This window comes from Tenrec ecaudatus, chromosome 12 (genome assembly GCF_050624435.1).
Source record: "Tenrec ecaudatus isolate mTenEca1 chromosome 12, mTenEca1.hap1, whole genome shotgun sequence".
In the NCBI taxonomy this organism is placed as follows: Eukaryota; Metazoa; Chordata; class Mammalia; order Afrosoricida; family Tenrecidae; genus Tenrec; species Tenrec ecaudatus.
This window is the reverse complement of record NC_134541.1, coordinates 25852758-25869678: the sequence shown is the minus strand read 5'-3', so window position 1 is coordinate 25869678 and position 16921 is coordinate 25852758. Positions and strand designations below refer to the sequence as shown.

The following is a 16921-nucleotide window of genomic DNA, read 5'->3' as shown; positions in this document are numbered from 1 at the left end:
AGCATTTGCTCTCCACTTAAGCCCTTTGCATCAGGTCCTCCAAACTGTAAATCTTTATGGAAGCAGACTGCCAATTTCTTTTTTCCACAGAGTGGCTCATGGGTTTGAACCACTGACCTTTCAGGTTGGAGCCAAGTATTTCAACCACTGCGCCATAATGGTCTTTCAAACAAAGTTAAGGAGATGAGAAAGTGCAAGCTCTGCTAGAAAATGTTGCAGGTGTCTAGAGCAGAAGGTTACTCTAGGTTCCTTTTGTTGGAAGTGAAAGATCATGTTGGAGCCAGAGCACGATGGCTACATTTATATGACTAATATTTACAGTGTTTCACTGTGTTGTATATAGAGTAGTTGTGAATTGGAGCTAAGACAACAGCACTAACAATTAGCTACTTACATATAAAAGAGATTGCCAACAATACAAAATCTATCACATGGATGCTTAACAGTATATCAGTTGAACCAGTGGTATTTCCATGTACTCCTTCTTTTCAAGAGGACAGAATGTCCTCGACTATCGTGACTTACATGATAGCTAGGTTTTGGAACAGAGAGAGCAATCTCAGAACCAGGACAGAAGGGGTTGTTATTTAACAATTAAGAACTAAAATGGTCAGGATATTTTCCAAAAGATGTGAAAATGAAGTGGAGCCTTGAATAGCTGTTTTAGATGGCGAGTTTATAAACTTTGATCTTCTTGTTCAGAAGTTTGGCTATATATCAGAAAGACCTAGAGAGCTCTGAAGAATATCAACCCCCAACCTCAATCCTAAAGATGCAACTGAACCAGGCTAGGGCAAGGCTGGGTGATTCCTATATGCAGCTAGGGTCAGGAAAAACTAACAGATAGTAATCTACTAATATAGTAATAAAAGCACACACTCAGAAAAGTGCTTTGACACTTTTGCCTAAATTCATACAACTAGCTGGGTATAAGGCTGAGATTAGCATCTGGACTCTTGGAAGTCCAGGCTCTGAAAGCTACCACAGAGTACTGGGCTAAATTCCATACTTCCGTCAATTATCTGATGACTTTTAAATTTTGCCAGGGCTAAAGCCAGAATTAATCTAATCATAAAGCTATTGACTTAAGCATCCTCTCAAGTGTCTAGGGTAATGGATGTTGGTTTCATTCTTGTCTCTTGGGGGCCCTCAGGAAAGCAAAGGGTCTCAAGAGACAACCCAGAAAGCCAGATAAACAAGCCAAACCGCCCAACTCCACAGAAGAGATAATGACTTTTAAAAATACAGCTCAGTGAGATTTTTCACTGCATAAAATAAAGTCTTGGTTTCCCTCCACCAGGCAAAATACTTACAGAGATGTTATCTCCATTATCTATATAAGGCAGGGTGTGTGTGTGTGTGTGTGTGCGCGCGCACACACACACAATCAAAGGCAGTTGCTAAGGCAAGCTCAAAGATCCTCTTTTAACAAAAAATACCCTGTCTTCAGTCCTGGCTTAGCGCCATCTACACACCTTGTGTTTCCCTGAAAGGAAAACTGGGTAGAGACACCCATGCATTAGGCCCACCTCCCTGTTGTGTCACTCCTGGATTCTGGCAGCAGATGGTACATGAGATTTGCAGAGGCTGCCAACCTGGAATCTGAGCCTGCCCTATATATTCATTCTATTCATTTCCAGGCTACTAACAGTCATTAGAACAAAGAAACTCCCATCTTGAGGCCTTGTAATCCCAGAGAACCAACAACCAGTAAAGCTCTAACCAAAGTAACTCTAGAAGCAGAAACATAACCCTCTCCCTCCTACCCTCAGGGATATGGCTTAGGGAACTAGGAAAGCTATGCTGGCAAGGCCCTTGGTAAGGATTTCCAGGACAGGATGCTATCAGGCACTCAGAAGCCATGAATCACTAAAAACAGTCTGTTCTTTAAGATAAGTTTAATGGAAGTAAAGGAGAAATGAGAGCCCTAACACACAGTGCCTAATACTCATACTCAAAAACAAAAAAATAAACCCCACATAAACCCCAAAACAAAAAACACCTCAAGTCGATTTTGACTCTTAGCCGCCCTATAGGACAGGGTAGAACTTCACTTGTAGGTTTCCAGGACTGTAACTATTTACAGTAGAATGCCTCATCTTTCTCCATTGGAGTGATTGGTGGTGGTTTTGAACTGCTGACCTTACAGTTAGCAGCCCAATGTGTAATCACTGTGCCATCAACATTCCATCTGGCCAAATTTATCAGGCACTCTATATCAAGACCATGATCAAACCAAACTCTTTGTCATCGAGTCAATGGCAATTCATAGAGACCTGCTAGGACAGGGTAGAACTGCCTGAGTTTCCAAGACTGTATCACTTTGTGGAATAGAAAGCTTTGTCTTTCTCCCTCAGGACAGTTGGTGGTTTCTAACTGCCGACGTTGCAGCCCAAAGCATAGCCACTACACTACCAGGGATCCTCCAGGACCATGATAAGCACTTTAACCGTTCATTATTTCATCTATTTTTACAACACACTTGTAATACACATATGGTGTAGTGGTTACGAGTTGGGCGACAATCTTCAAGGTCTGCAGTTCGAAACCACCAGCAGCACCAGGGGAGAAAGACTGGGTTATCTATTCCCACAAACAATTAGAGTCTCGGAAGCCCACAGTGGGTTGCTATGAGTCAGCACTGACTCAATGGAGTGATTTTGCTTTGGTTGGATCTTCTCATTTTTAAGGTGAAGAAACAGAGGCTTAGAGGTTTTGTAATCTGCTGAAGATCACAAAACTAACAAGGATTTTAGCCTAAGTATTCGAGGACCCTCAACAAGGTGGAGCGACACAGTGGCTACAACAATGGGCTCAAACACAGCAATGATTTGTGAGGATGGTGCCGGACCAGCCAGTGTTTCGTTCTGTAGAACATGGGATCTTGATGGCCCTGACAATACATCTGCATCCTAGGCTCTGGCAGGTTTTGCATAAGCAACCTTTCCCCCTTGATGCTATCTGATCATCCAATTATTTTCTCAGTTTGGCTACTGGACATCCAAGTTCACATATTATTATTATTTTAATTCATAGGAGAGACCTTATGGAGAGGTATGTGACAAGCAAACTACTTTATGGATTATCTGATCACTCAAAGTTACTATAATAAAGCTGAAACACTATCTAAAACAATGGTTGAAAAGAAGAAATAGGTACAGAAGTAAAGTATGACAGGAGGGGCCCTGCCTCCAGGGATAAAGAGACAATAGCCTGGGTTTTCCCCTTCTTTCTCTCTTAAGAGCTGTGGCTTCGGGTACAATGACATCCAAGCTAGGATTTCAAGATTTTGAAAAGCACTGAACTTTTGTCTAAGGATTAAAAGTTCAAGTCTGAAAATGCAGAAGTACTATAGAGATAAAAATGTAATTTTTAATAATTTGTATCTATTTTAAAGGCAAATGGTATTGGTGGACTAATTACCACATGACAATTACTAATTAAAAGAAAGGTTGGCAGAACTCCTAACCTTAAACCATTATTAGAAATGAGAAATAACTTCATATTGTTTTTTTATGAGCTACATAAAATTTTCCTTACTCTTCCCTGGGCTCGTGTATTTTTAAGGTTATGACACTTGGGAGGTCCCCAAAATGTGAAACAGCACTATCTTTTTCTTTTTAATGGTGTTCAGCCTGTGAGAAGGGAGGCACCACCCTCTTAAGAAATTAATCTTTATTTCCAATATTAAACCATTAATGAAGATAAAAGTTAAAGAAAAATAAAAGATAAAAGTACCTCCACACAAAAAGTTGGGAGAATTCCCTGCTCCATTCTATACACTCTTTACCAACTTGGAATGTAAAGAAGTCATATTTCCTCCACAGTATGCCCCACAGGCTATAAATAGTAAGTATTGATTTAGAACTGATAATCTGTCAAACTCTGGCAGGCATTATAGGGGCATCACGGAACTTTTAAAGAACCAGATAAGCCCTCCCACTGAAGAGATAGATCAAAAATCGTAATTTGAGTTGTCCTTGAAAAGTGACCCAGTCCCACGTCACGTCATGACTATTGTATGTTGAGTGCATTGTTGTGGTCACGGTAACAACTTATCTCATTGAGGGTTTCCAATGACCCGCTATCAAACATGATGTCCTTTTCCAGCAACTACATATTACAACCCTGTGAAGGACTGAATAGTGTCAACCCCTGTGGCAGTTACATAATCTTTTGTCAACTTGAGACTATTAAGAGTGAAGGGGTAGCGTTTAGCCTGTAAATCAGGTCACAGCTTGATGACTTCATTTGGAGGTGCTAAGGCGATGAACAGCTTGCTGTAGGCAGGACACAGACACACTCCCTGCGAGGCATTCCTGCTGACAAGACACATGGAGCTGAGCTAGAGCCCTGGACCTGAAGGAGCCATGTGGAGACCTCTGGCAGTGCTGAGATGCTTCCACTGCCACTGGATCCACAAAGCTTTCCACCCACTGGCCTGGGATCTTCCTGCATTAGGCATCATTGCATGTGTTGTGTGAGTCTGAAGAGGAATGTACAGATTGGTATCGGACATACGCACTAATATCAGACTTATGGACTTGATCTGGACTGGGTTGGACTGTTTTCTTAATGTACAATTACTCTCTTTGATATAAAGTTCTCTCTTGCACACATATGAGTCTCCCTGATTTGTTTCTCTAGTCAACCCAGACTAACACATCATCCCCAAAAGTGAATACTTGGCCCTTCTATTTGTGGAATTGGTCGCGTTTGAAAATAGGGTTTTTCTTTTGTTATATGAATGAGGTCATACCAGTGTAGGCTGGATCCTAAATTTAATCACTTATGAATTATAAAAGACTAGAATAGACACAGACATACACGCACACATAGCTGAAGACAGATGCCAAGGAGCGCTAGCAGACATCAGAAACTGAGAAGCTTACAAATGGCTGGGCCCTTGGTTTGGACTTCTGGACTCTAGAAGTGTGAGAAAGTAAATTCACTGTTATGTCACTGCAGCACTAAATAATCAACACATATGCCACTTTTTCTTTAGCATTTAAAACATCCTATACAATTCAGCTACTCTCACATTAATAATTATTATAAACACAACAGAATTTTAGCACATCCTCCAGTGATTCGGACGCCCTCATAACAGTCTGCAAACCGCTGCTCTCGTCTAGTCCAGTCACCCAGATCAAGCCAGTTGTGTTTGTTTTGACTGTCCTCTGAACATATCAGGCACTGACCCTTGGCTCATTTTTATCACCCCTGCTTAGAAAATGTTTTCTTTCTCTTTTGATTAATTTGTCAAAGCCCAGAAGTCTTTCCTCTTCCTCAAAGTGATCTCTTACTATCATAGCTCATACTGAGCACTCCTGTCCTCCACCTCCAACTCCCATGGCTTTGTTTTTAACACGAACATGGAATGTTCAGGGGTGAATTGAGTTACAGTGTGTGATACAGTATTTCCCAGCAAACTAGTAAACTCTTTCAACAGGAACGGTTTTATTCTATTGTAAATATCCCACCATACCTGGCACCATTCCTGACACATAAAAGCTCAATGCATCTGCAAGAAATTCCTTTGGGAAAAAAAAACTTGAACGCTTCATCTATGTAACAGACATATGCATAGTATGTTGCTTCCAACAAGGTCCTTTTAAATATTTATCTTACTAAATACTATGTAGTGAAATTCAGTAAAAATTGTGTTTACTCTGATAACAACAGGGACAGCAGCCACATAGGCAAACAAATATGAGTGAATCCCCTGCTCAAGATCAGATTAAAATGCAGTATACCTCAGGTTACCCTACTGCAAAATGCAACTAAGCAACATGACACTGAAGCAACATATCCCAATGTCACTGTTGGGGATAAACAAGCGTCTTAAAGCAGGACCCTGTTTGTAAATGTTCAGAAACAAAGTGGAGGCCTCTGAGTGGCAGACAAGATCGAGAGTTGAATCTAAAAGGGCAGGAAAGGGAAAGGGCAAAGAGGAAGAATAGAAGTAAGAAAATCTCACCCTTAGAGTATGAAGTAAACATGGGTAGATTCTCCCATTTGAATACACAAAGTAAAAGCAATTTCATATGTTTTTAAGCACAGTCACATACCATAGAACGTCCATTTGGGCAATGTCGAGTTGCATGCATGCCCCAGGTCTCACAAGGGTATACAGCGACTCCTCCCTCACTTCATATGGTTAGGTTCCAAAGACCAGGCCTTTATGCAAAAATTTGCCTTATGCAAAAATGGAAGACCACTCCAAGTCACAAAATGAAGGATCTCTACATCACTACATAACTGCCACTGAAAACCATGGCCCAGCCAAGTTGACATACAACTTTAACCATCACAGTGAGCATTCCTTTCAACCCCCACTCAGGGGTTGATGTGTGTTATCTCAAATTCTTTTAATATTACCACAAATGTGAAGTATAGAATGTGATAGTTGATAAATGAATAATAGGTGAATTGAGAGTTCAGAAATCCTAAGCCAACATGATGTAGTAAACACGAGTTTCCTACCTCTTCTGCACTACGCCATTGAGCTTCCAGGCATATATAGTCCAGTACATATACAAGGGGACTTCAAAAAGTTTGTGGGCAAATGGAATTGAAAGACAATAGATTTCTCCATGAAGTTTTGAAACCCTATCATATTTCGATAGTCATAATAAATATTTATATTACTAGTTTACACATGTACCATACTTCTTATCTATAAAAAATCTATAGTTTAACAGTGTTGGCAGCACCAATCTTATGTACAGCATGTCTTTTGTGTGTTGTAACATTATCTGTCTAATATTCTTTAGAAAATTACTGTGAAGTACACCATGGCTCCCAAACACAGCTAAACCAGTGCTAGAGACAGCAGCAACAAAAGGCACAGGAGAAGCATTGATTTGGAAGAGGTTATTAAATAACATGAAAGCAGAAAATCAATGACTGCTACTGCTTATGATTTAGGCAAGTCATACTCCACTATTACAACTATCCTCAAAAGCAAAGCAAAAATTAGCCAGGATATTAATCTGAGATGAAAGCTATAAAGCTAACAAAAATCCAAGAGGGACCTATAGCAGATATGGAAATTGCTAATCCTGTGGTCTGAGGACCAAACACAAAGTGGATCCTTCAGCACGCTGACAATCATTGCGAAGGTACAAAGCATGTTTAAGATGCTTAATGAACACGCAGAGCCAGACTATGTTCACAGAATCACATAGCATCCAGAATATACTGTTAAACCTTAAGTCACAAATGACTGTAATGGAAAGGATTGGTGGAAACTCATTGATCTTTATCCCATGCCTACTTCATGAGCCAAAGGAGCCCAAACAGTTAAGTGCTAAGCTGTAACCAAATGTAACCAAATGGCTGGCAGTTTGAAACTATCCAGTAGCTCTGAGGGAGAAAGGCCTGCTGATCTACTTTCACAAAGATTACAGCCAAGAAAACCCTGTGGGACAGCTCTACTGTTGCTAAGAACCAGGACCGACTTGACAGCACTCAACAATAGGCTCATGGGGCTATAAAAGATGGCCATTACCTCATAAGGCTAATAGACCTAAGGGAAGATTGTAATCTCTGTATGCAGGCAATGTGCATGGGTGGAATTAACTCAATGACAGTGAGTTTAATGTGTGCGGGTTTGTAAATATGTAATTTGAAAGAGAAACAAAAACAAACCCACTGCCATTGAATTGCTTTGAGTTTTGTCCACCCTATGTAAAGTTTCCAAGGCTGTAAATCTTGATGGGAGCAGACAGACTCATCTTTCCCTTTTGGAGAGACTGGGAGGTTTGAATTGCAGACCTTGTCAGCAGTCCAAAGCTTACCCCACAGAGCTACCATACTGATAAATCTGATAAATGCTGTAACAGAGAAATAAAATGTCCTGCATAAATAAGAATGATGAATTCTGACTGTGAATCGAACAAGGAAGGCCACACAGAGAATGTGGTGATTTAGTGGAACATTTGGAGAATTTGCTGAGAGAGAAGGCTTGAGCATTTTCGTGTTGAAATAAAGAGAGAATGTTAGAGCTAGTTATTTTAGGGGAGAAACGTTCCTATATTTTTACAGCTGCTCATTTGGGAATCTAAATCAAGGGAGTCTTCTTCCACTCAGCACATCTTTGTCAATGCTCTCTTTCTCCTTTTCATTTTACTTCAATACTGAAATGTTCAAGCCCTGCGTTGAAGCAAAGCCAGAAAGCTCCAGAATAAGGTGAATGCTGGCCAAATCTGCTCTGTCACCTCCAAGTCCAGCCAGCCCAGCTAGCCCAGTCCTGTTTTCCTAGCTGAAGGAAGGCTAATTATATCCTCTGGGGAGGGGGCCAGGCTATTGGAGGGGGGTGGGTGTTAGGTGTTTGCAATCTGCACGCAGGAGGCAGATGCTTAGTTAGCCCTGGTTCTGCCAGTAAGTCACCACGAAGAGCTACCCTGTCTCCGTGAGTCTATCTGCAGGAAAAGGCTGCATGAAAACAAGGACGGGCTAGCTATTAAAATAAAATCACCTTAATAAAATCCTTTGCAAGATCCTTGGCCCCAAACCTTAGCTCTCATCAATACCAATATCATCATTCTTACTACTCTGTCGATTGCAGTAACACCTCAATTAGACTCCAGCAACTAGAAGATGCTGTTTCCAAGCCCACTTTGGTGACGTCTGAGGAGCAACTCCAGAGATGTCAAGTGTTATGTCAGATTTTTTTTTTAAAGGTACAAGGTCACATTCCAATGGCACTGGTCTGAAGACCCTGCATTCAAGGGCCCTCTCTGTTACTTCTCAGCCGCGTGACCTTGGCCCGGCACTACACCTCTCCGTGCCTCAGTTTCCTCATCTGTAAAGTGAGGCGTCTCTCGCAGCGGACCCGCCAGAAGGTGCTCTTTGCTGCTCCAGGGGGACAGGGGACCGAGGCGAGCGCACAGCCCATTTTCCAGGCCCCCCCGCGGCTCTGGGGCGGGCCGGCCGGACGAATGCCCGGCCCCTAGGCCCACCCAGCTTGCCCGCGTGCAGGGCAGGAGCGGGTCCCTGGAAGTGCCTGCAGTGGGTCCCGGCCACCAAGGGTGCCGAGCGCCCGGAAGGTCGACTCCCGCCACCCTCAAGCAAGGAAGACGCGTTCGGCGCGCGGCCCCGCAGCCCGCGCGTAGGGAAGCGGCTCCGCGGAGCCGAGCAGGGTCCGGCGAGTGCAGGAGGGCTCGAGGGCCCGCAGCACGGGCCTCGGGGTGCAGCGGAGGTAGAGGAGAAGGGAGAAGGAAAGGGGCACGAAGCCCCCGCGGGCAGAGCCGCGCGCCCCCCGCGGGCCGGGCTGAGGCGCTCACTCACCTGAGGTGCGGGCAACCCCTGTCAGTGCAGCAGCGGCGGCGGCGGCGGCAGCAGGAGGGGCGGGGGGCGGGGGCGGGGAGAGGCTTCTGCGACCGCGCAGGCGCGCTGAGGATGCCGGGTCTGCGCAGGCGCATTGCGCCCGCTCGCCCTGGAACTACCAAGAAAATGGTGGCTGAGCCGGGTGGATCCCGAGGCGCCCTTTTGGTTGTAGTTTTTCTTGCCGCACAGCCACTCCGCGAGGACTCTCAGCCCGAAGCTGCCCAGAGGGGCACTGAGTGCCCAAGGCTTGTACCCCTTTTCTTGCATCACGCCCTTAAGAACCCTTCAGACCGTAGCGTCCTCTACTTGCGCCAGCCCTGAGAGGGCCAACGATACGCCCACGACCACACATCGCTGGCATGTGGCACCAGCTCACACTCACGGCCAACAAGTCGATTCCGATTCATTGCGAGCCCGTAGGATAAAGTGGAACTGCCCGTTCGGGTTTCCGGGGCTGTGAACCTTTACGGAAGCAGAAAACCCCATCTTTCTCTCCCTGAGCGACTGGTAGGTTAGAACCGCTGACCTTAAGGGCTCCTTAGCATATGAAAAGGACTTCATAATTTCCCCCCACCCCCACCCGCCTTCCCTCATGAACCTTGATAATTTATTAATTTTTCTTTCCACGTCTTACGCTGACCGATGTCGCCCTTCATCCACTTTTCTGCTGTCCGTCCCCCTGGAAGAGGGGTTCTATGTAGATGATTGTGAGCTGTTCCGACCTTCCCCTTTCGCTCCTGGTATCGCTACTCCCATTATTGGTCCCCGGGGTGGTTCGAGTTTCCACTGCTGGAAATCTTTATAGGAGCAGGCAGCCTCATCTTTCTCCCTAGGAGCAGCTGGAGCATTTGAACCGCTGCCTTTGCACTATGCCATCAGGGATCCCACTCAGCAAATTAGGTACCCATTTAACAATTAATATGCAAACTGTTCAGACACTGGTGACATAGTTCACAGTAGTAGGTAAGCAGCCTCATTAATTCCACGTGGGTTGTTTCTCTTTCCTTAATCTGATTTCCCTGTTCACTTACCTCTTCATGCTTTGCTTTTGTTGACCATTTGGCCTCATAAAAAACGACTTTTTAAAATGTGTGTGGTATTCACTGGTAATCTTTATTTTAAAAAATCATTTTATTGGGGGCTCATACAACTCTCACCACAATCCATACAATTGTGTAAAGTACATTTGTACATTCGTTGCCCTCATCATTTTCAAAACATTTGCTCTCCACTTAACCCCTTGGCATCAGCTCATTTTTCCCTGTAATCTTTATTTTACGAGCTAATCTTACAGGTTTAATCTCTAACAAACATTTGAGTGCCAAATTGATTCCAATCTACACTACACTATCTGTATGCCATTGGTTAATTTTATTTAAGTATAAGGCTATTATTTACACTGCGAACCTTAAATTCATTTTTGTCTCCACATAGATTCGATCTCCATTTAATTTTTTCTAACCATTAGCACTGCGATGTGTAAATACTTGTGATGTGGGAAGTGTTGCCCTTACAGCATGTTTGAAGGTATCCGCTCCCTAACCAATCCAGGGAGGGGCAGCCTAGGTCTTAGGAATTGCCTGAGTGTGCCCTTGATGGAATTTGGGGTGCCAGGGTCCACATAGTCATGAGTCATACCCTGACTGTGTTGGTCAGAAGTCCCTGAACCAATCTTTTAAGTTTTATCTTCTTTAAGAATGTATGTATCCCAAATCATGATCCAGTTCCCATTTCTGTAGTATCTTCTACAACTGTGAGGGATTGATCTGCTGCCAGTCCTGATTGTGTGAGTCTACATAATTCTCCATATCCTTTTAAGCAGTCAAGCACAGGTGCAGAGAATTGTTTAATGTGGCTCTTCTAGTCAAAGTAACTCCCACCAAAAGACCTTTCTTTCCCTGCATGGGTCTTTCCCTGCATGGGTAGGGAAAGATTACTGATAGGATTCATCTGGGAGTAACTGTGACCTGACCAGAAGTCTCTGGGATGCCATCTTGCTGTGTATAAAATTAGCCTTCTGGGGAAGTAGAGGGTGGAATCTCATTAGCAAGAGCCAGGACAGAGCATGTCCTGTGGACCTGAGATACCTGTGCAGTGAACTTTCTGGATCCAGAAGACAACATCAGAGAAGCAGCAGCAGAACCAGGAGCCAGAACATGAAAGCGTAGTGGACTTCCCAGCACACAAAGTAAACGTGAATGCTTTGGAAAAGGAAGCTGGTTTGTGGAGTGAGGTGCCTCTGGCCACTTAATTGGGAAAGCTGGACTTGCTGACCTATGGAAATGGGCTGAATGCCTTTGAGCTGAGGCTTACTGGAATGGGGTGACTCAGCGTACTTAATTCAGGGAGCTGCGTTTGCTGACACACGGAATTTGAGCTGAATGCCTTCGGATTGAGACTTAAAGTGGAGTGCTATTTCCTTTGGGGCATTTATTAGTATACCTGAAAGAAGTTTGTATCCTGGCATTTGTCCCTTGCATTACAACCTACCATCTTCCTTAATAAATCCTTTAATCATGAATGTTGTCTGACTTCTGTGTAGCCATTGCAATGGATGATAGAACCTAGAGATCAAATTGTAAATATCAATGAAAACAACACACGTGGTTTCCTTGGGCACGTATGACTTCCCATTGGTTTCCTTCATCTAGACGATTAATCTTTGCCTTGTTTAAAACTTAATGAGTATATCTCCATAAGCTATATTTAGGGTCTCCTTTCTTCCCTGGAGCAGGATATTAAACCTCCCTATACCTCAGTTCCTCGTGGGAGAAAAACAGGTTATATCTCTTAAAGCAGTTGTAAGAAACAAATGATAGGATGCAAGTAAAACACGTAGGACACAGTAAGTCTGGTAATTTTTCTATGCTTTACCCTGCTTAGCTGAAGACACAAAACCAATCATACTCCTCATCCTTTTATTTGTAATGTTTAAGGCAGATTTGGCGATGGAAAGAGGCAAAGGTAGAAAACCGTTTCAAAGGTTTATTTCAGAGCTCCGGGAGAGGTTCACGGGTCCCTAATTGGGGCCAGAGAAATCATGCCACCCAGGAGGGAGGTTGAGTACAGAGAAAGGGACCTGAGCTCAGCATGCATCCTGAGCTCCCAGGCAAGGTTCATGGGTCCCTGGCTGGCGGCCTGTGAAGTCGTGCTGTCTGGGTGAGAGGTGGAGAGCTTTATAGCCCGGGTCTGGGGCAGGGAGTAGCTGGGGAATGTTCCATTGCGACTGACTTTGCTGTCTGCAGATTGGGGACTAAGCAACAATGTTCACTTTCGCAGCGTCCTTGAAGTGTTTTCCCCAGCTCCAGGCATTCCTCCACTCCCCCAACCCCCAACTCCCGCTTCTGCCTGACAGTATGTATGTCCATATACATACGAGTATGTATGTACTCATGTACTCGTTTCTCAGTTCACTTTCATACAGAACAAGCAAGAATGTTGAGTACTTAAAAAAAAAGTCCTTAGTGTAATACAATGGTTGCACAATTTAAATTATCCCTCAATAGACACTTGGTTTGTTTCTAATTTTGAGCTAAGCTGCTACTAAAACAGCTATGAACATTCATGCACCAAAATGCTTTTTACTGTGGTTAAATACTAGGGGTCAAATGGCTGCATTGTTTGCTTCTTGAATGAGTGAATTCTTCTCACTTAATAAATGGAGAAAGGTACACCCTTTGGAGAGGTGATTAATCATTTTACAGATGAGAATATTCCATTATTACCAGTAACCACAAATTTAAAAAATAACCGACATTTAACACTTGTGGTAGTTAACATAATTTCATGTTAATTTAATAAATAGGTTTAGGGGTGGAGTCTAGCCTGTCAACTGGGTCACAGCCTGATGATGCCACCTTGTGTGTGGCCTTCTCATGAGGATTCTGGGAACTTTTTCTTTCTCCCTGAAGGTGGGCTACATGCTATCTCTGCTTCACTTTCCTGCTGCTGAGACTCTCAGAGAGGCGGAGAAGCCACGTGGAGACTCACACCAGCACTGAGATGCTTCCACTGCCACTGGATCCACGAGACTTTCCACTTACTAGCTTGTGATCTTCCTGCATTTGGCATCATGGCATGTGCTGCGTGAGTCTGAAGAGGAATTTATGGACTAGTATTGGACATATGGGCTAATATTGGACTTATGGACTTGGCTAGGATTTTTTTTGTTTTTTTTTTTTTTGGCTAGGATGTTTTTAATACACAGTTCCTCTCTGATATAAAGCTCTCTCTGACACACGAGTGTCACCAGATTTGTTTCCCTTCTCACTCGTCTAACTTCACACAACTCCCGTAAGTCCTAAATGTTGGCTTTTTGGAGGGGTTGCCCAAGGTTTCCTTTCTTATACTATTCTCGGGACAATCCTCTCCATGTTCAAGGCTTTAATAACTTATTATCCATAACCCCTAAATTTTGATCTTTCTTCCTAAATTCTCTTCCCTGTGTTCCACCTCTATATAAGTCTGACTTCTAAATTGAACTTTCTCATTCATCCTGGTCTTCCTTCACTCAGCTACTCCAATCTTGAACACCCTCTTTTCATACCACTCTTAAATTATTTAATCTGTTCTTTGTAATATCTCTGTGACATTAAATTCTATCATGCTCCCAATTTTGTTGGTAAGAAGTAACTTCTCTTGATGAACTAGTCAACAGCAGAGCTAAGTTTTCAACAAATAGATTATAAGCCTACTATTTTCTAGGCGCTATGAGCAATACCACCACTTAACCTGTCAGTTTGTCATACTGTGGTCACTTGTGTTGCTGTGGTGCTGGAAGCTATGTCACTGGTATTTCAAATGCCAGCAGTGTCACTCAAAGTACAGGTTTCGGGGGAACTTCCAGACTAAGAACAGACAACACAGAACGAATTGCCTGCCCACTTGGAAGAAGTAGCCCCTGAAGACCTTATGCACAGCTTCGAAACATTGTCAAATACAGCCTGATGAATGGAAGCAGAACATCGTGGGAGTGGAGCCTTCTAGATCTTCATTTGCTAATGAGCCATACATCAGGGTAAGGTGAAACAGCTGTAAACATCTGTTCATGATAGGGACTTGGAATATGCAAAGTATGAATCTAGGAAAATTGGAAGTTGCCAAAAATGGGATGGAATGCATAAAGCTTGATATCCTAGGTAATAGTGAGGTGAAGTGAAATGGTATTGGCCATTTTGGATCAGAAAATCCTGATTTATCCAGCTAGGAATGCCACAATTGAGGAATAGCACTGCATTTATTGTCAGAAAGGACTTTTCAAAACCAGTCTTGAAGTACACTGCTGTTTGTGATAGGGTCATACCAATCCACCTTCAAGGAAAGTCAAGCAATACAACTATTATTCAAATTCATGCACCTATCACACAAGCTAATTTAGAAGACATTGAAGAATTCTAGCAACTTCAGTAGGAAATATGCAATCAAAATTCATTGATAATTATTGGTGATTGTGTTAGGCCGGGTTGACAAGAGAAACAAATTCAGAGAAACTTACTGTATATACTCAAGTATAAGCCAGGGCACCTAATTTCATCACCAAAAAATGGGGGGGCTTTTTCAGCATAAAAAATGTGCTGAAAAAACTCAGCTTATACTTGAGTGTATACAGTATTATATATGAATTATAGATCAAATAGTAATTGTATATTAAGAAAACATCTCAGCCCAGTCCACAAGTCTGATCTTAGCCCATAAGTCCGATACTAGTTCATAAATTTCTCTTCAGACTCACGCAGCCACATGCAATGATGCAGAATGCGAGATTACAGGTTGGTGGGTGAAAAGTCTTGTGGATCCATGGCAGTGGAAGCATCACAGGGCTGGTGCAGGTCTCAGCGTGGCTCCACATAGATTGTCAAGAGAAAAGAGAAGTAGAGACAGAAGGGGCTCCTCACAGGTCTCATTAAGTCTCTGAATGACTTGTCAACAGGAAGACCAAGGCACAGAGGAAGTTCCCAGAATCTTTATGAGAAGGCCTTTCCCACAAGAAGGCATCATCAGGCTGTGATCTGATTGACAGGATAAACTCCACCCCTACACTTTTTATCAAGTTAACATGAAATTATCCAACTACCACAGTGATTGCAATCCCAAAGTAGGAAACAAAGAGGAAGGTACAGTAGTTGGAAAATATGATCTTGGAAACAAAGCTGGAGATAACATGATAGAATTTTGTAAGACCAACAACTTGTTAGTAGCAAATAATTATTTTCAACCACACAAAAGGCAACTATACATTTACTTTTCCAGACAGAATACACAGAAATCAAATTGACCACATCTGGCAGAAGAGACCATGGAGGATTCAATTATCAGCAGCTAAAACCAGGTCAGGAGCTGACGGGAGAACAGACCATTAATTGCTCATATGTAAGTTGAGGTTGAAGCTGAAGAAAATTAAAGGCCACCAGAGTCAAAATAGGACCTTTCAAGAACAGATTTGACACATTCAACACTGACAGAAAACCTGATGAGCTGTGGAAGGACATCAAGAATACCATTCATGAAGAAAGCAAAATGTTATTTAAAAAAAAAAGGAGAGATCAAAGTGGATGGCAGAGGAGACTCTGAAGCTTGCTCACACATCATAGAGTAGCTAAAGCAAATGGAAGAAATGAAGCCAAAGAGCTGAATAGAAAATTTCGAAGAACAGCTTGGGAAGACATAATGAAAGATTATAAAGAGGTGACAAAGACCTAGAATTTTAAAAACTAAAGGGAAGAACGAACTTAGCGAATCTTAAAAGGAAAGAACTTGAGAAAATCCAAGCCACAAGTTGCATTACTTAAAGATTTTATAGGCAAAATATTGAATGGTTCAAGAAGTATCAAAAGAAGATAGAAAAAATAGTCACTGTACCATTAAGGACCAGTTGACATTCAACCATCTCAGGAGGTAGCATATGAGCAGGAATCAATGGTGCTGAAGGAAGAAGCTCAAGCTGCATTGAATGAATTAGCTGAAAACAAGGGTCCAGGAATTGGTGGAATACCAACTGAAATGTTTCAACAGGCTCATGAAGCACTGGAAGCACTTACTCGTTTACGCCAGGATAGTTGGAAGACAGCTACTTGACCAACTGACCGGAAGAGATCCCACAGAAAACTCCAACTGTCCAACAGCATCATTGTTATCACATGCAAGTAAAATTTTGCTGAAGATCATCCAACAATAGTTGCAACAATACACTGACATTGAGCTGCCAGAGGTTTAGATCAGATTCAGAAGAGGACATGAAACAAGGGATAACATTGCTGATGACAGATGGATTGGGGCTGAGAAGAGACTACCAGAAAGATGTTTGTGTTTTATTGACTTTGTTAAGACCTGCAACTGTGTGGATTATAACAAACTTTGGATAGACTTCAGAAGCAAAAGAATTCCAGAATATGTCATTGCGCTCATGTGGAACTTGTACACGAATCAAGAAGCAGTTGTGGGAACAGAACAAGGGACTACTCCCTGGTTTAAAATCAGGAAGTGTGCATGAGGGTTTGTGTCTGCTCATCATACCTATTGAATCTGTGCTGAAGTCGGAAAAGCTGGAGTATATGAAGAATCCGACATTAGGATTGTAGGAAGGCTTATA

At 42.8% G+C, this 16921-nt stretch overlaps 1 protein-coding gene across 3 annotated transcripts in view; it reads right to left on the bottom strand.

The window, feature by feature from the left end:
* NDRG3 (NDRG family member 3) overlaps nt 1-9362 on the bottom strand; it is a 98508-nt gene extending 89146 nt beyond the window's left edge. For 2 of the 3 annotated variants that reach the window (XM_075563668.1, XM_075563669.1), the window contains exon 1: nt 9295-9362. The gene's annotated coding sequence lies outside the window, so the exon portion shown is untranslated. The remainder of the gene's footprint in view (nt 1-9294) is intronic. The other variant, XM_075563670.1, reaches the window with a different exon arrangement.
* Nucleotides 9363-16921: the final 7559 nt, after the last annotated feature.